This window comes from Erpetoichthys calabaricus, chromosome 1 (assembly GCF_900747795.2).
Source record: "Erpetoichthys calabaricus chromosome 1, fErpCal1.3, whole genome shotgun sequence".
Classification (NCBI taxonomy): Eukaryota; Metazoa; Chordata; class Cladistia; order Polypteriformes; family Polypteridae; genus Erpetoichthys; species Erpetoichthys calabaricus.
Genome location: NC_041394.2, coordinates 308,788,134 through 308,807,919, shown reverse-complemented (window position 1 = coordinate 308,807,919; position 19,786 = coordinate 308,788,134). Strand labels below are relative to the sequence as shown.

Below are 19,786 nucleotides of genomic sequence, written 5' to 3'. Positions count from 1 at the left end.
AAGCAGCTGTGCAGTAGATGTCCCAATATTGTGCCTGCAGGTAATTTGGTTTATCAGTTTTCTAGCTTTAAAGAGATAATAACTTATACCACTAATGAGTCATTCATTCACATTAGTGCTTGACCTGGCAGTTTTATAGCTTTTTTCACATGTAAAAGCAAAGTCAATAATTAATAAAAGGAATTACATCAGTTCTTGACTAGTGAAAATACTCTATGGATTTTCCCAGGATATTCATTTTTAGCTTTATTTGCACTTTCCTTTACTAGTAATTTCCAAGGTGTTCAAAGGGGGCTACTTAGTGTCTGTGAGCCATTTTTCTTATTACTGTTTATGAAAAAAAATCAGTTTCCTCAAAACAGAAGATGCCTGCCTTTAAAGAAGTAAACTTCACACTTAAAGATTAATAAAGCAAACAGCCTACCTGGAAGATATCCTGAGTTTGCATTTTCAGCTTCTTTGAAAATGATTAAATGCCAACACGACTATTATGCTTTACACAGAGGGTAAGCTGAGAATGCCTTAGGTGTTCAATAGCTTTAAATGAATTGAAGCAGTTAGATATATGAGCAGTTGGATGCCTGGTGATCAGATAGGTTTGTAGGGTCATTATTGTCACATGTATAGAGTACAATGAAATTATTACTTGCATGTGAAAAATGAACATGCAACACATCACTGCTCTATGGCGCCATGACTGATATGACTCCAGACGGCAGTGGTTTAGTAACATGTAGCTCACTGCACCTCTTAAAAATGGGTGTGCTGGAATAATGAGTAATCACTTAAACAGAGATGGACAAATACCCAGCAATGGAGGAAAAAGTAAATAAACACAAGTAGTAAAGTACTTTGCAGACACACTACCAGGTACAACTGAGAAAATGGATCGTAAAGCATTGTGGTAGACAGTGTGGCGTAGTGATTAGGACTTAGGACTTCACACCCTGAGGTTATGGATTCAACTCCCACTACTGGCGCTGCATGACCATGAGAAAGTCAATTGACATACTTAAGGTCCATTTGCTAAAACAAAATATGTTAGCTCATTAGAACAATCTAATGGAGAACAGGCCATTCAGCCCAACAAATCTCACCAGTCCTACCCACTTAATTCTTCTAAAATAACATCAAGTCTAGTTTTGAAAATCCCTAAAGTCCTATTGTCTATGGTTGTAATGAAAAACTTTCTAATGTTTGTGCGATATTTATCCTTAAGACGTTTCCAACTGTGACAACTTTCCAACTGTGAAGAAGAAAAGAAATGTAACCAATTGTATCTTAAATGTTATAAGTTGCATATGAATATCATAGGATCGAAGGATAAACGGAGATTGCATTATGAATTATTGCCTTACAGCATTTGCATCCCCATTTGATTCCTACCTAGGTTGCATCTTCTGTTTTTAGTCATCATGTTTTTTTTACTGTCTATTTGGACTTCCTGCAGTGTTCATCCATCTGAACCCGCTGAATCCAAACACAGGGTCACGGGGGGTCTGCTGGAGCGAATCCCAGGCAACACAGGGCACAAGGCAGGAACCAATCCTGGGCAGGGTGCCAACCCCACCGCAGGACACACACAAACACACCCACCACACCAAGCACACACTAGGGCCAATTTAGAATCGCCAACCCACCGAACCTGCATGTCTTTGGACTGTGGGAGGAAACCGGAGCGCCCAGAGGAAACCCACGCAGACACAGGGAGAACATGAAAACTCCACGCAGGGAGGACCCGGGAAGCGAACCCAGGTCTCCTAACTGCGAGGCAGCAGCGCTACCACTCGCCCCTGCAGTGTTCATGCACAAGCCAAATATTGCCCGATAACATAATGTGGTGTGATCTCAAGTGAGTGTGATCTTTATGTGGCATGGTTCTAAATCCAGGTCTGGCTCCTGTCTTATGTGCATTGCTGCCTTTGTCCTTACTGGGGAAAAACAGATATAGATGTACTTAGCTTGGTTGGAAAGACTTTAATACATGTGCAGAAGCTAGTTGCTTGAATGTTTGATATAATGAAACAACTAATTGAAACAGTTCCCTCTGAATTCAGTCCACAATGATGATGGTAGTCACCATCATTGTAGTTCTGTTATGTATAGTATAGCTCAATCCACTACTTCATGCTTACATAATACTTAGGTAAGTTCTCATCTCCTCTGTGTTCCATAGATGGTTACATGTGATAAAATGTGATGCTGTGTAGTTCTTTCAAGATGACCTTGTCATCATTTTTTTATGTACCGAGTAACAGCAAACTAATTATTGCAGCAGCACGTTTTATCCAGCTGTATGATATTCCCAGGACTCTCATCACTGAAATTAAGTTCAAAGCAACCATTGTCTTTCTCTCCAGTATCTGCCTGTAAACAAAGGTGTTTATCTATAATTATATTGTATTCTTAGATAGTGGAGACAAGGCTCTTTAACCATTTCTTACTAATCTTCCAAGAGCTAAATGTGGGATAAATGATGTATACTTTATACTTAACATTAAGCACAACTTCAGATAAATCAAGGCAGAAGATTCATCAATAACCAAGCCTGTAATGGTGTAATGATTTCAATGGCCCCCAAAAGTACCAGTTTTGCTCACCATACAGGCTTTGGTACTTTTTCTTTTGCTCGGCCAGTTGTGTAGGCAACAATGCTTCATTTGTTGAGCCTCTATAGAGCTGATGTAAGTGACACTGCCGTACCCCACAAACTGTATATCCATCCATCCATCCATTATCCAACCCGCTATATCCTAACTACAGGGTCACGGGGGTCTGCTGGAGCCAATCCCAGCCAACACAGGGCGCAATGCAGGAAACAAACCCCGGGCAGGGCGCCAGCCCACCACAGGGCGCACACACACCAAGCACACACTAGGGACAATTTAGGATCGCCAGTGCACCTGACCTGCATGTCTTTGGACTGTGGGAGGAAACCGGAGTACCCGGAGAAAACTCACGCAGACACGGGGTGAACATGCAAACTCCATGCAGGGAGAACCCGGGAAGTGAACCCGGGTCTCCTAACTGTGAGGCAGCAGTGCCGCCCTACTGTATATCCTTATCTAAAAAAATTGAAACTTGAGCAAAATTTATTAGTAGAATATGCCAAAGTCGTACAGTGGACAGGAAATGAAAACAGAATGAGAGCCACATAAGTCTAAAAGGTTTGTTGTAATAATATAGGGAGGTCAAATAATTTTAATTGCCAGGAAATTGTTTCATAGCAGGGCAGTGCAACAGATCAGACTTTGACTATCATGCATTTTTCATTTTATTTATTTAGATCCTTAATTTTATGGTATTAAGTAAGTTAGAGGAAAAATTGTCTTCTAAATAGAAGATACCATAATAAGACATGGCAAGGAAGGCATTATTCCAGCCTTTCATACTTCCAACCCTTTTTCTTTTCATGTTAAAGAGCAAATCATAAGGAAAAAAAAGTCTGTATTAGCACCAGACCTCCAAATTCAGTGTGTTCACAAGAAATGTAATGATTTACTTCTTGAGGTAGAAGTACATTATAAACAAGAATAGTTGCATCTGTTATTTGAGGCATTAAAATGTGTACTTTGGCTTAAATGTTTTAAAACGTAAATATTCTCGATTTTAACACAAATTTGTCATTCTTCATCTCGATCACTAGTAATGGACTGAAAATCAAAAATAACATATTTGTAATCACAGACCCTGAAATTAGTAAAACATTACCCCACATGCTTATATTTTGTGAGAGTGATATTAAGAGGGCTTAGTCATCCAGTAAAGAACCAGATATCAAATGTATTAACTTATTTATGATCATCAACCTTGAAAGAGCATAAAACGACACTGCACATGCTATATTACAAACCCTCATGTTTTCAAGGTTTTGTGAAAATAAGTAACTTTGACCCTTCATATTCCATTATGGCATGAAGTCCTGTGGTCAGTTAATATGGCATGCGCACTTTCAAGTCTTTCTCATCATTTTTGTTGAAGACACCTTTTGCTTTACTCTTTATCACAGAACATGGCATGAAAATTGCCTAAGAAAATCAGAGGTTTTTCAAGTTTACAGGGCCAAATATTGGGGGAAGGTTGTAAAAAGCTCAAAATGTTGCATAACTAGACATTAAGATGAGTCTAATGGTATACTGTATCAAATGTGGGTGTTTTCTCGTACTTGTGAGTCAAGAGGTGTCTATAAAAAAACTGATGATGAAGTAATTTTTTTGAACACAAAATACTGAAAGTGCACATTTGCTTCGGTTTGATGTATGTATCTTTTGGACAAGACTGTATAACAATATGTAGCATTGGCAGCGACACAGTAACTTGATCTTGGTTCAACAGGTGGTGGGGTGTCTTCGGTATGTGCTCTTTGTACAGAAGGTAGTGTGGCTGACGTAGTTACAGTGTAAACCAGAACTGGAGTTGGTCATAGTGAGACATGTTCATAACTTGGTTACTGTTTACCTGTTATAGGAATATGGGAACACAAAGTCTATATTTTACAAGACCGACATAGCATAAATAGTAAATAATTATAATAAATAACACCAAAGTTTTTAAAAAGGGTGATCACCATAGCACAAAGTAAAAGTTGTTTACACATAGGTCAAATGTCGAAGTATGGAAACAATTTCATTACTGTACAGTAAGTTACATTTCAGAAAAGCAGAAAAAAATAGTGTGTACTATTACAGTGTCTTGTTTTTTCCATCATCCAAATCCGTGCTGTTAGGTTAATGTTTTACGTGAAATCTTTTTGTGTTAGAAAACCTTGCAGTCCTGGTAAAGTGTGGAGTTTATGCTACGACAGTCCGGTTAGGTTACGTTATAAAAAAACACTTGTGTTTTATTGAATTTTGGATGTAGAGAAAAGCCAAGCAAAATGACACCTTTTATTGGCTAACTAAAAAGATTACAATATGCAAGCTTTCGAGGCAACTCAGGCCCCTTCTTCAGGCAAGATGTGATCAATTGAATTTTGGAAAAATCTTATGTGCTGTATATTGAAAAGTATTTAAAAAGGGTATATTTAGGACACAAATTCAACTGACTTGCTTCTGTTTTTTCTTTCATACATTCAACAGTTTTTTTTTTTGTTGCATAAGGATGAAAATGATATATGGAGCCCAGCCTTTGAAATGAAACTGACATTCAGTTTTGTATGTGGCTTCTGATCAGAAAATGATTCTGATCCTTAGAATGTGATAATTGTAAAAACAACATAAAGGTGCCCCGTGCACCAAGACATTAGAAAGAGGTGCTTTAAGTCCTGTAAGTTGTGAGTTGGGGTCTCCATGGCTTGGATTTGTTTTTCCAGCATATGCAACTGATGCTCTATTGGATTGAGATCTTGGAAATTTGCAGGCTACCTCAATACCCTGAACTCTTTGTCAGGTTCCTCAAACCATTCCTGAACTATTTTTGCCATGTGGCAGGGCACATTATCATGCTGAAAGAAGTAGGAGAATGCCGTTGCCATGTAGGGGTGTATGTGGTTTGCAACAATCTGTAGAAAATAACATCCTTATGAATGCCAGGACTCAGGGCTTCCCAGTAGAACATTGTACAGAGTATCACACTGCCTTTGCTTGTATTTCATAATGCATCAAATAACGTACACGCACCTGGCCTTCCACATGATATAGAAGAAAACATGATTAATCAGACCCAGCCACCTTCTTCCATTGCTCTGTGGTCCAGCCTTGAAGATCATGTTCCCATTGCAGGCATTTTAGGCGATGGACAGGGGTCATCATGTGCACTTTGATCGGTCTGCGAATATGCAGACCCATACACAGCAAGATAAGATGCACTGTGTGTTCTGACACTTTTCTTTCATGGCCAGCATTAAGTTTTTCAGCAGTTTGAGCTACATCGGCTATTTTGTGGGATCAGACCAGACATGCTAGCTTTTGCTTCCCATAAATATCAATGAGCCATGAGTTCACATGACCCAGTTGCTGGTTCACCGGTTGTCCTTTTTTGGACCACTTTTGATAGGTGCTAACCACTGCATACTGAGAACACCCCATAAGACCTGTCGTTCTGGAGATGCTCTGACCCAGCCATCTAGCCATCACCATTTGTCCCTAATCAAAGTCACTCAGAGCCTTACATTTGCTCATTTTTCCTGCTTCCAACCCATCACATAGAAGACCTGACTGTTTGCTTGCTACCTAATATATCCCATTCCTTGACAGTTTCCATTGTAACAAGATTATCAATGTTATTATGTTCACTTGCCAGTGGTTTTAATGTTGCGGCTGATCAGTGTATATAGCTTGAGTAAACATTATACATTTTCATCCGATACAGTGTCATAAGGAGTCATAAACCTATCCGTCCATTACAAAGAAGAATCACCCTTCATCTTTAGAGCCTTCTTACTGTTCCAAAACCCAGTTTAGCAACTCTTGACAAGGACTCTCATTTAGCTTTGCAACTCCTACTCCCTGTGCACTTTTGTTCACGAAGTCCTATCTGCACTGCCGCAAACCTGACATCTTAAGAGCTGTTTATCTCTGAATATGGGCCACTTCAGAGTGCTGTCTGTGTGAATTGAGAAATCACGTAAGATGTTGCATGCTTAAATACTGTAAGTACAAAGTCTCGGAAAAAAACCTATTTAAACAAGAAAAATCTGGGTTATGTTTTTGTTCTACAAATTCCTAAAATCAAATCACCAGATGTTTAACTGCATATGTTTTGAAAATACACTCTTCAATTACTGCTTGAATTATCTTTAGCACCAGTGAATTTCATATAAAAGAGGGACAGAATTACATTTTAATATAACATTTACACCTCACTGGTGGATATAGCAATAGGAATGACATTGCCTTTATATGTAACAAATAAGTTGTGACTCATAATGAACTTTGCTTTATTCAATTTGTTAATGATCAACTTGTTCATTACAACTGGCTATCTCTATTTAATGCTTTGGAAGTGTATCTGTTTAATGTGAATATATATTTCTAACAAAGTTCATGCCCTACTATGTCTTTTTATCCTGCTTTTTGTTTGACTTCACATTTAGATGGTTAGAGTACACAATATTTGACACTAACTGGGAATTCTGAACTCACCCAGCGTAAGTGAATATAGGTGTGTGCACAAGGGTTGCCTGAGATGGACTGTGATATTGATAAGGAAATAATAATCCCCAATACAATTTGCTACTCTGGATACTTCCAGCTCACTGCTTCTCTAAAAAGTGTTATCTGAGTTTGTTTTAATCTTATCTCCAGAGACACAGAAAACCAAAGTGTCTCCCTGGAGCAGGGCCGGGTTAAGGTCAATTTAGGCCTTAATCACAGCCCAGCACAAACGCAAGAACCAAAACTGGGCCTTTTCGTACTATGTGAACATTTTAATGACTTTATAAAATGCAATGAAAATTGTCTACAATGTGAATAAGCTTGATCACACACATGGCATTTATGTTAAATGGTGCCTCTATATGGGCCCAGTGTGAGTGATCTACTGTCCAGTCCAGTGTTGGTTCCTGTCATGCACTTAATGTTACCAGGACAGGTTATTCAAAAATGGATCAATGAATAATACTGAGTGCTTTTCTGTTAAAGAAAAAAAAAATCTCATTTGAGTAATATACATTTAACTTCCAGTTCCAAGCAACGTGCAGGTATGAATTCTGGTATGCAAGGACAAAGTTCAACAATGCATTTGTTAGTCTAATCTGTAAATCATGTCATAGCTAGCTGTCCTCCTGTGAAGTCTTGGTTAATGTATCCTTTTTAGACTGAAACTGATAATAATTATCAGAGGTGGCTATCTTGACTAGCGTGACTTTCTCCAAATGCACAAGATCTGGATTACTACTTTTGTTGCATAATGAAAATGGAACACATCTGCCGGTTAGTATATGCTCTTTATGTAGGGATTACGACAATCTTTAAAAACATGCCAGGCAGAGCTCTAATAATTGTTGCAGCAAAGGGGGTGGAATACTTGTGGAACTGATTATTCACTCTCTTTTAACACTCGTAATGATTTTGGTAGGATCTTTAGCATTTTTTTTGTGTTTGTTTTACTTTCACAGTATACAGTTTTTGTAGTAACCAATGAGGCAAAAGGTGTTAAGCTTGGCATGAATGCCTTAAAAAGTTAGCCAGGTTATCCATTTAATTCCTCAAGTATCTCCACCAAAAACAAAGAAAGCAAGCAGATCTTCATCAAACACTTCATTCGGGGTTGGTTCTGGCTTTATTCCCGATGTTACCATTGTTAGATCAGGCTGAATAAAAGTTGAATAGAAGGGACCTTAATCTGATATTACAGTTGTCGGAAATATTCAATCTGGTTAATTTATCAGAAATCAATACTTAGAAAACATATCCTCTTTAAAGCAGCCAATCTTTTTCCTTTATGTAGAGTGTCTTTATTTTTTTTCTTTTTCTTAAACCAGACAACTGTCCAGATTGTTTGCACGAACCATTCTTTAAAGTCTTTAAACTGAATGCACATTTGCAATTTTATGTCTTTATTTAGATTAATTGTAGCAATGCATAAAGCCAGCACACTTCTGAACGATGTTAAAAATAGGCATTGGCTTATGATATTTCATTTTATCCCACAAAAGTGTGATTGGCTGGCTCAGTATTCTTTAATCTGCTCAGTGGTATAGAATAAATCTGAGAGTAGAAATTTAGCATATGACCTCGGTGTTGGTTAATGATAGAGTTCATGTGTGTTACACTAAGTGGAGTAGAGCATTCAGCGAGGAAACCATGCAAAGAAAGGCATGAAAATAAAACTTCTGTTTCATCTTTCATTTAGGAAGGATTCTAAGCTGTCTGTCCATTCATTTTCAAAGCTATTAAATCCAAGCCTAGGGTTTTGAGCACAGGAGCCTATCCCAAGTAGTATCGGGTTCAAGACAATAACCAGCACTGCACAGAGTGCCAGTCACTTTCTGATCAGTCCATTCATATGCAAAGTTGGTTAGTACAAGTACAGTTTGTACGTAGAAGTAGAGATCTGGTAGCATTGGGTGCAAAGGAGGAAACAGTCCTGGATAGTATGTCAAATTCTGCAACATGGAGTTTATCAATCCAGCTTTACTGACTGGCTTGTGAATATGTATTCACTCCCAACTTATAATATCCATAGTTAAAAATTTTCAATTCTGCCTTGTCCGTTACTGGGTTGTAAAAAACCTGACCCTTCAATGTTGTATGTAAGGTAGGAACCAGAAGAAATGATGGATTACATACGTCCTTCCTGACTCTTCAGCACAGTTAAATATTGAGAGGTCAACAAATTTTGGCAGGCATTCAAGAAGGAGGAACACTTTGCCTCCAAAATTTCACAAGCCTCCATTTGTGTAGGTGAAAACGCCTATTTTACATTGTGTCTTGAGGCCACCATTGCTCTTTTCTGGTCTTTTTTTTTCTTCTAGATTTTCATTGGACTCTTCTGTGTTTGTGGGCATCGTATGCATTTCAGGTCTGGTTGATCACCTAATTGGGTTTTTGGTCTTGCACACATAGAAAATCTCTCCTTTTACATATTGCGACAAAATCAAACCTGACTGATTTTTGTCATGGCTGGTCGCAAAGCACTATGACATGAGTCACTGACGAGGCACACACTACACTAGCAACCATGAAATTGTTGAATTATATAACAGGGGGGCTTTAAATGCCACACAAGTCCTCTGTGGGACACTCTTGCACACACTTATGCTCATTCATACCAGTAGTCCATGTGGATTTGGGATATCCATGTGTTATCCTTCTCGTGTCTGTGTTTGATTTTCTCCGAGTACTCTAGTTTTCCCCTAACATCCCTAAAGACAGTAAGTTAAGTTGTTTAGTGATACCAAATGCATGAGGATGAGTGTTGATGTATTTGTAAATGGGCTCTGTGTTGGATTGGTGCCCCTTTCTGGGTCTGTTTCTTGCCTTATGCACAGTGCTGCCAGTATAGTCTCCAGTCTCCTGTGACTTAGTTGGATTAAGTGGGTTTCAGAGTTTTACGTTATGCTATGTTGTGCAAATTCCCTGAACATGGCTGTAGTTGCAATATAACAGAAAACTGGTGTATAAGGAGAAAATCCAGCAGCACATGCAAGCTTCACACAGATAATGATTGCTTGGGCATGCCACCCCAGATAAGTGTAGCATTATGGTACAGCTATAATCACTCTGTCACTGTGCAGTCCTAATTCTAGAGAGTATATTAGACCAAAAACTCTAGGTGCGCCAGCTTCTTGAGCTTGAAAGTAATGTGGCCCCGTGGCATAAGTGCTGACCTGTAAACCACAAGTTTACTTGTTCGAATTTATAACATTATCTAAATGCATAATTGTGTGTGGGTTGCATACCTTAGCAATGCTGCAACTATACAAACTACAGAAACTATTGTACCATTCACTTATGTTTAGGTTGGTTTGAATAAAATTATTAAATACTGAAAGTAAATATTACAAGTGCGTATTGTTGCAAAAGAGATGCTTGCAGGCATCATAGCAATGGTTTCTCAATGCTTAATTCAGGTTTGTATGGAGCTGAGAATCCGCACCTTGGGTTCGTAATACTGCTTTATAGTGTGTCCTTTGATTAGGTGAGTGAAAGGGACATTGCATTGGTTGGTACTTTTTGATTGGTTAAGAGGAATCATAATATATTCTGAAATCTATTAAGTACTGTTACACTACAGTTAGGTTGAATGTTGCCAACAGTAACATAAATGTTAACGTCAAGGAGAAGGAAAAAAATGTTAGCTACCTGAGTTTTCCTTGTCCTCAGCAATGCTACACTGTATGTTCACAACAGTGGGCTGTCTGCAAGAATCTTGAGTTTCCCTGATCAAATAAAGAGATGACCAGCTACTGGCTAAGGCAGATGAAGACTTTATGGCTCATACTGAGCAAAGAAAACACATCTGACAAACATTGGAATTTGAAAATGAAGTAATGGCCTTGGAGTTACTTTATGTGAGATTTTTCTAAAAGCCAGGAAGAATGTGCAACTTACATGATAATCTCCAATCAGCACGGTGTTAACACGAAACAGTGCCATTTTTTGAAACCCTTTCAACAAAAATTACTTTATTACCACACCAGATTGCATTTTAAAGGAAATGAAAGTTTGTTCTGCTGGTGTGAATCTTTACAGAAATGTTCAAACTAAAGTGGGCAGGTGGATGACAATAATACAACATACAAAGTGAGCAAATCTTATTGAAAAGATAAGATAATGAAATTTTACCTGCAAACAAAAAACATAAAATTCCAGTGTTAACTTTTTTATTCTTAAACACAAGGAATATAAAAAAAAACTACAAAAGGATCTGTTTCAGTTTATAATAAAGAAAGCATAGATGTATTAAGTCTAAATTAGTATGGGGCAGCACACTGTCACAGTGGTAAGCACTGCTGCCTTATAAATCAAGAGGCCTTGAGTCCTATGCCCATTGTTGCCCAAGTCGATACCAGTTTCTATGCAGGGCTTTTCTCTAGGTACTTCAGTTTTCCTCACACATTTCCAAAGACGTACATGTTAGGCTAATTGGAAGTTCTAAATTGGCCCCAGTATGGATGACTGTGTGAGTGCAATAGACTTGCATCATTTCCAGAGCTGGGTTCTTCCTTACCTCTGATATTGCCAGAGCAGACGTCCACCCATCGCAACCCTTAATTGGATTAAACATGTTTGAGAACATTATATTATGTTTTGACTCCAATATCTGTGGTTAGTTATTCATCTTTTAGAAAACAGGCTAGGAAGGAGAGGAGAAGACAATGCATTAAATGACATATTCACCATTAATTTTACTAAGGCCATCTCCCATTCTTCACTTGAGAAGGCATCGGCCAGATTGCATGCTTTACCACACTATAAACACATCCATTTAGATTCAAATTTCTTTAGTCTTTATACAAATTGCCAGCCCCTCTATAATTCTACTCCTTTGTAAACACTGCAGTGACTTATGGATGAACATGTCCCATAGGAGTGTGGTAGCAGCATCAGGAAAAGATTTTTTCAGGACATAAATATAAACAATGTAACAATAAATATTTGTACAATATCTCTGCCTTTTTTTATTTTTTCTTCTTTGTTGATTCTGTGCCTCTAGGGTATTAACAAGCAGAACTATAGTCAAGTTGAATTGTAGCCATGGTGTAAATAGCCATTTATTTTGTTTAACCCACTTCATTCAGCCCAAGGTCACAGAAAGCCAAAATTAATTCCCTGCAGCTGTCACCGTTGGATGGAACACAGGGTACACTGACATCGGGACAATTTAGAGTTAGTCATTAATCACTGCCTTTGAGAGGGTCAAGGAAACTAGGGAAACTTTTGGGGTACTTGGAGGACCCCACCTCATTTGCCATCACAATCATGGTGACCAGGCTGGGCATCAACTCCTTAATGTAGCAGTGCTCAACTAGAATGTAATGTCACGTTCTTCATGAAATCAAATAATAGACTTGCTGTTTGTCTATTAACACCCATAATCCTTATGCATTAGTTACTTTTTAAATATACACATACACATGATGGCTGCAAATTGTTTTCTGAAGATCTAAGAGCAATCTGAACATCTACCATTTAAAAAGGAAATTATAACAAAAACAACATCCATCCATTTATTTCATAAACTCATCTCTTCTAGTGCAAGATCACAGGAAACCGACACCTGTCAATAATACTCAGTTACGCATTATTTACATCAGGATGGTACAGATAAAAATGCACACATTTGTGGGCATTCTTTATCACCTGAGATCATGTAAATACCTTCATGTTGTAGGAGTAATGTGTTTGTGCTCCCGAGTCTTTGAAGGACTGATTTCTAGCTCTAATGGTCCATTTGTTGTGATAAGCATCAAGCTGTTTAAACAGTTGGCAGTCTACCATAAGCTTCCCCTGTTATGTTTTTATTCACAAGACACAATGGAATCACAGATAGGAGACAAACCAACTTTCCTGGGTAACTGAACAATGGCCGGGGAATAGACTTGCTCCAGGGTACACAGTGAGTCGACAGGAGGGTGGGGGCTTCACCAGATGACTTCTAATTTTATATAGTGTCTTTGCAATTCCAAAAAGCACCATTTCAAAGCTCTTTACAGTGGCATTACAGCTGTTTGCACACTTCCAGGACTGTCATGTGAATGAAGTTGCTTAGGGTTACAGCTGTGGGTTGGTGGTTGGTGGCAGCCATGGGATTTGAGCCAAGGTCTGCAGTCCTTTGAGGCAAAATGCTTATGACTGTTCCACTTATATTCAGAATAATTTTTGGAGAATGAAACTGTTTTGCCTGTGACATTTCATTGAGTTAGGTTTTCTCTGCTCTTCATACTTTTGGCCAGCCTTTACTATCAGACGCGATTATCTTTACACAACACCTTTATAATTGTGTTTAATATTTAACACAAATTCTGAAATTGTTATTTGTTTATGATGTCTGCATGTTATGTAAGAAGTATTTGACTCCACCAAATATGTGATAAGTTGTACAGTGATTAGTGGTGCTGACTCATGGACACACTGTCCTGCAGCTATATGATGATTGTGTAGAGTTTGCATATTCTAATCATATTTGTCTGGGGTTTTCTCTCACATCCCATGGATATGCATGGTAGGTTAATGTTATCTCATATTAGTAGACCTTTCCAGGGATTTTCAATTGTAGCCTTCATTTATATAACCTTAGGGAGATAGAGGTGGAGGCAGTCGGCGGTGCACGCCCGTTAAGACAGTCGCCTAATGTGATTTTGTCTTTAGTCCTAAGGGTGAACTCTGTGTGCATGAGATTTGACAACCAATGAATGCTCATGTAGAAGGTCAATGCATAGGCCATAGTGAAGAGGAATAAAGAACACGTGTGTTTGAACTTTATAGACTGAAGCAAAGCTTGTCTTTGTGATGTCTCGTATTTTAAGTTCTAAAACTGAATGGAATACAATCAAAAAGGGCCAGGACTCCATCTGAACTCGTCGTACCTGTTAACCTATTAACCTTTCAAACCCTTCTTACAGTGCCAGCCTAATCAAAAAGGAGCAAGCATGACTGTGCTTGAAGGTCGGCACTCAGTCAGCAAATATGACATGGAAAGTGATTTTCAGTGGTGTGGCCATGAGATGAGAGACTATGGTCAGCAGATCTGATGTACCCAACAAGCAGAAGTGACATCGGCCTTATCTGACCAAGTTTGTGTGCTTTGTTATGGAATTTTTCACTGTCCATGGCTGGATCTCACCTGGCACCATTTATGCTGGAATAAGCACCTGTTCTCAATGTTTCTGGACAGGATAAGTGAGTTAGGCAATGGATGGAAAACGTATGTTCTGAGTGATATAATGCAAAACATCTCGGATATTGAACACCCCGTAGATTAAACAAAAACTTGTAAAACCTTGTTTGAGTGTGCAAGTACCTGAGCATCTTTTCAGGAAGATTTTTATCCAGTTATAATACTACTTTAATTAATTAAAGATAATTAGTAAACTGTTGAATGTATCCATCCACACATTTCCATGTCTATGTTTTGTAGTAAGGACAAAGGTATCAGTAATGGAAACAGCCATCTTTAGCACACCAGTCCATTAAAAGCCATCCTAACACTCAATTTGATGAGCAAGTTTTACAATACTGATCCAACCTGACAGCTTATCTTTGGCTTGTGGGGTCTCCATTGGACGTTGGACGTCTTACATGGACATACTCCAAAGAGAAGAAAGGAAGAAATTGTACTTGGTCCACTACATGTTGCATGACCTGGCCCTTCTTTGAAATATACCTCCATTTAAAATAACTCCTCAGCAATTTAAAAAAGCTGCCTATCTGAAGCTGTGGTAATACAAAGAGCTAGATTGGACCACAACTGAATGTTACCATTTAATATGAAATGTGTCAGCTTACAAAAAAATGAATGGGATTTCTGCAGGATTGCACTTGATAGTATTTCTTAATAGCTAGGCAAATGCTTCCTTTTTGTTCATGTTTCAAGTCTATATGAACTCTAAAATAATGATTTTTCACCAGGAATCTATAAATGTTCAGATTATTAAGAATGGGTTTGTACATTTTGGACTTTTAGGTGGACAGTCAGTAGTAGGGCATCTCAAAGCATTTGATTCGTTGTTGGTGTTCCCGAACTGTTGGTGTTCTCCCCATGCTTACACTGTATGTGCATTTTCCAGGTTATTTGGTTTCTTCCCATGTTTCAAAGATGCTCATTTAAGCTGTCTGGTGACTCGATTGTACCTTGCTGTGATATGTGTATTGTGTATGCCTGTCCTACTTCTTTTATTGCCAGAATCTGAACCAGATGATTCAGTGGAAAAATGGCAAGCATCCTTTGTTCAGGTCCGCTTTTACTATTTTACCAGACTGTGAAGCTTTAGTTTTCATTCAGACCTCAAATAGTGAAGGAAAGCTGACAGTATTACATTTCTCATTAGCTATCCATTTCTACTACACACTTTATAAAGTACAGATTGTTGCAAATAATATAAGAAAATGTCTGCCATAGAGATCTGAGTTATTAAAAAACAATGTACATGTTTGTTTTAAGTGTCAAAAATGTTACACACTGCCGCAAAGTTTTATAAAATTCATGGTCATGGGCACAATCATTTTTAAAGTCTTTGTTAATCCAGTCTGTTCATCTCACTTGTTTCATTTTCTCCAATCAAATAACATCCAAAGCTTTAATTACCATTTTCACTAAAACCTAAACTACCAAATGCACTATTCACAATTGTACTTATAAAACTGCATACATAAATTTGTTCACTTACAGTAGTTTGAAGTTTGAGCTAGTTATAGTGTCTTGCTAGCTAATTATAGTGATGCTCGATAGCACTGGTTATTGAAATTTTTCCGTAGCTAAAAGCCACTTGCATGTTCCCCTCATGGTAGAGATATACATCTCACTTGTGAGCTCATGTTGTGGAAGGTTGAACATTAAGACTGGGATTTAATACTAAGTTCTTAAATGAGCAGTTGTGAATCCAGCCTCAGTAACAATATTGTTATTAATGAGAATGCTGCTCTGTGATCAAGAGGTGAGTGTAACAGTGTTTAAAATGCAAGCCTGTGGTGACACTTTCTACAGAGCTAACAATGTTAGCCACCCTGACTTCATAAGCTGATTTAATTCAATTCACTTCAACTCAGTTTATTTTTGTATAACGCTCTTCACTAAGGTTGCATCCACACTACTACGTTTTCATTTAAAAATGGCGTTTTCACATAGTGTACTAGCATTTCATGCTAGCGCTTTCATATTGTTTACATAAAGTATCTCTCAAGTCAAGTCAAGTTGGGGAGCATGCACTGGTACAGTGTGTTGCTGCACCCACTACACGATAAAACAACTCGGGACCCCAGTTGGCAAACCCCCAGGCAGACACGCGGTCCAGTCCCATCCTCCGGAAATGACCCTCTATCTGCCGCAGCCAGGTGTTATGTGGGCAACCCCTTGGCCTGGTCCAGCCTCTTGGGTCCCCAACAATGAAGATCTTACGAACTAAATCACCCTCTGGGAAATGCGCCACATGGCTGTAGTGCCATAACTGATGCTCCCTCACAATGGAAGTAATGTGCCTCATTCGGGTATCTCTTTCCACACTAAATATGCATATGACGTAGACATTCGCCTACACTATCCAAGTTCACATCGGCTGAAAAATCCTTGAAGGGGTGGTAATGACGCCGGCCACAGAATTTATCACAGAACTGTAGTGACCAGTAAATTATTTGACTTTCCTACATAAATACAGTATTCAAACTATATAAAGCACAACTTAGATGCACAGATGTAAGCAATATAACGAACATAATAGAACGCAACACACACAAATCCATCCATCCATTTTCCAACCCGCTGAATCCGAACACAGCGTCACAGGGAGCCAATCCCAGCCAACACAGGGCACAAGGCAGGAACCAATCCCAGGCAGGGTGCCAACCCACTGCAGGACACACAAACACACTAGGGCCAATTTAGAATTGCCAATCCACCTAACCTGCATGTCTTTGGGAGGAAACCCACAAGGACACGGGGAGAACATGCAAACTCCACGTAGGGAGGACCCGGGAAGCGAACCCAGGTCCCCAGATCTCCCAACTGCGAGGCCGCAGCGCTATCCACTGCGCCACCGTGCCGCACACACACAAATATATATATATATGAGGAACATTCAAAAAGGTTCCGCACTTTTATATTTTCATTGGAAATGGTGAAGGTGGAAGGAGTAGTAATTGGGCATTAGAAAGCTGGTACAACACTGGGAAAATTGCATTGTAAATGAAGGTGACTATGTAGAAAAGTAATTTGTTTTTGAAATTCTTAATAAATAGAATTAAAAAAAAGTACGGAAACTTTTTGAATGTTCCTTGTGTATATATACCTGCTATGTTGGAATATGGTTTTCTTCCATGAAGGGTGACAAGTCAGGGAATGAGACTTTGTAATGACCAGGATCCAACCAGTGAAGGGCAAAGTAGTAAGCATGAACCAATCAGAGTGTGATTACAATCTGCTTTATTTAAAAACAATCAGAGTTTTTGTCCAGACAGAGTACAACGCTGAGGGTGCATTTTTAGAAGTCTTCGGCTCTGGGGAGCATTTTCAAAAGTCTCACTTTTTGGAGATTGAAAATGCCAGAGTAGTGTGGATGAAAGTCGAAACTGAGACTAATGTACATGTTTATAAGTGAAAACATAGTAATGTGAACGGAGCTTGAGTGCAGATGCAGAGCTCTGTGACAAGTTTATGCGCAAATGCTAAGACAAACTTTACAAATTATTAATTACAAAATCTGTATACATAAAGATACAAACTTGTTTAAACAGACAGGAAAACAAAGTACTTTTAAACTGATTAAAATAAATGCAGCCTAAAAATATCTTTCCATTAATTGATTAATTTATTTATGGCAAGTTGACAACAAAGGAGAGAAAAACAGAAACTCCAGGCAGCAGCGTCCCTGGAGGAAATAAACGTCTGAGGGGTCCACAGTCAGTGAAAGTTCATCACTAGTTAAGTCAATTAGCGACTTGTGTGTTCAGTTCACAGGGGGGATGTAAGCATGGAAGTGTAGTGAACCTGGTCTTGGTTAAAGCAGCACCGTTGCTGAGGATGCCCTTCCATGTTCACATAATAAATATAACAGTATTCAATATGTGAGAATGTTACATACTGTGCTGTACTGTAGATAATAATGCTAGCCATTCAGACTAGGTAAACGTTTGTAACTTTCTTTGACAGTATGGCAGATTAGGCTTAACTTTGGGGCCCCGTTTGCTGTAGGAATGCGAACATGAGAGATGTGATTTAATCCAAAAGCGGTAAATGAGCCATAGTTAATATGATCTTGAGTACAGTGGTGTTATGAGGAAGAGCATAACAGTGTTCAGTTGTTTTGGTGAAGTGACAATACTTGCCACCACAACTGTCATTTTTATTCATTAGATCAGCCAATCAAGTGGAATTATGAACATGAAGGTCACAATTCAGTTTTGGTAAGGGAGTGATGGGTAGGCAGGACAAACTCAAAAGATAAAGATGTCCTTTTACAGAGAATGATGAATTTAATTGAGGGAGTGTGTAACAGTGTTATGGTGATAAGCCAGGGGCATATGTGAGGATCTTGTTTGTGGACTTTATCTCTGCTTTCAATACAATCATCCCAGAGCTCCTAGATAAGAAAGTCACCCAGTTCAACCTGTTTAGTTCAATCTGCTATAGGATCACAGACTTTCTTACAGATAGGAAACAGTACATGCGGTTGGACACACACATGTCTGACTCATTAACCCCTAGCACCGCAGGGATGCATTCTTTCCCTAATACTCTTCTCACTTTAAACAAATGACTATACCTCTGGTGATGCGTCTGTCAAACTTTTTAAATTTGCAGATGACATAACACTAAAAAGCCTAATTTCAAACAATGACGAGTCCATATACAGACAAGAGGTGCAGCCATAATAATTTGGACCTTAACAGGCGATGATCATTGATTTCAGGAAACCGACACCTGCTCACCTATTACTTGCTTTAAATGGCTATTGGAATGACCTTTACGTTTTTGGGCCTTGTGCTGTCACAAAACCTTAACTGGGACAATAGCATTACATGCATTATTAAGAAAGCTCAACAGAGAATGTTCTTTTTTGGTCCAATTCTACACAGCCATGACCGAGTCCATTCTGAGCTCATCTATAACTGTCTGGTTTGGTGCTGCCTCTGTTCAGGCTCAGGCTAATCTGCAGTGCATCATCAAAGCCTGTGGCTGTAACGTACTGTACATTGAAGTACTATAGGAGTCCAGGGTAAGGAAGTGGGCCTCAAAGATCATCGCTGATCTCTGACTCACCCAGGCCATCACCTGTTCCAAAGACTTGCCCCTGGTAAACGTCTTTATGCAGGAAAAGCTAAAACAACCCATCAACTAAACAGTTTTTTTCCACATGCAGTTATTTTTACTAATCAGGTCTGAGCTTCTGCTCAGTATCTATGTATACCTGCGCACTAGGCTTCCTGGACAATTTAACCCCGCTATCTCTTTATTTTTTTTTTGTATTACTCTTGTATACTGCATCATATTTTATCATTTTATATTTTATCTTTTATTTATCTTTTTTATTCTGTGTTGTCCTTATATGTTGCACCAATACTATCAAGACAAATTTGGTGTATCTGGCCAATAAAGTGAGTTCTGATTCTGATAATGGTCTGACATTGTTAACTCTGGAATGATGCTTATCTCCCTGACTGCAGATAATTATTAGCTTAGCCAGGTAATC

At 38.7% G+C, this 19,786-nt stretch overlaps 1 protein-coding gene across 9 annotated transcripts in view; it reads left to right on the top strand.

The window, feature by feature from the left end:
* The window catches only part of kitlga (kit ligand a), a 136,246-nt gene that overhangs the window by 71,773 nt on the left and 44,687 nt on the right, over nucleotides 1–19,786 (top strand). The gene's annotated exons all lie outside the window — the stretch shown is intronic.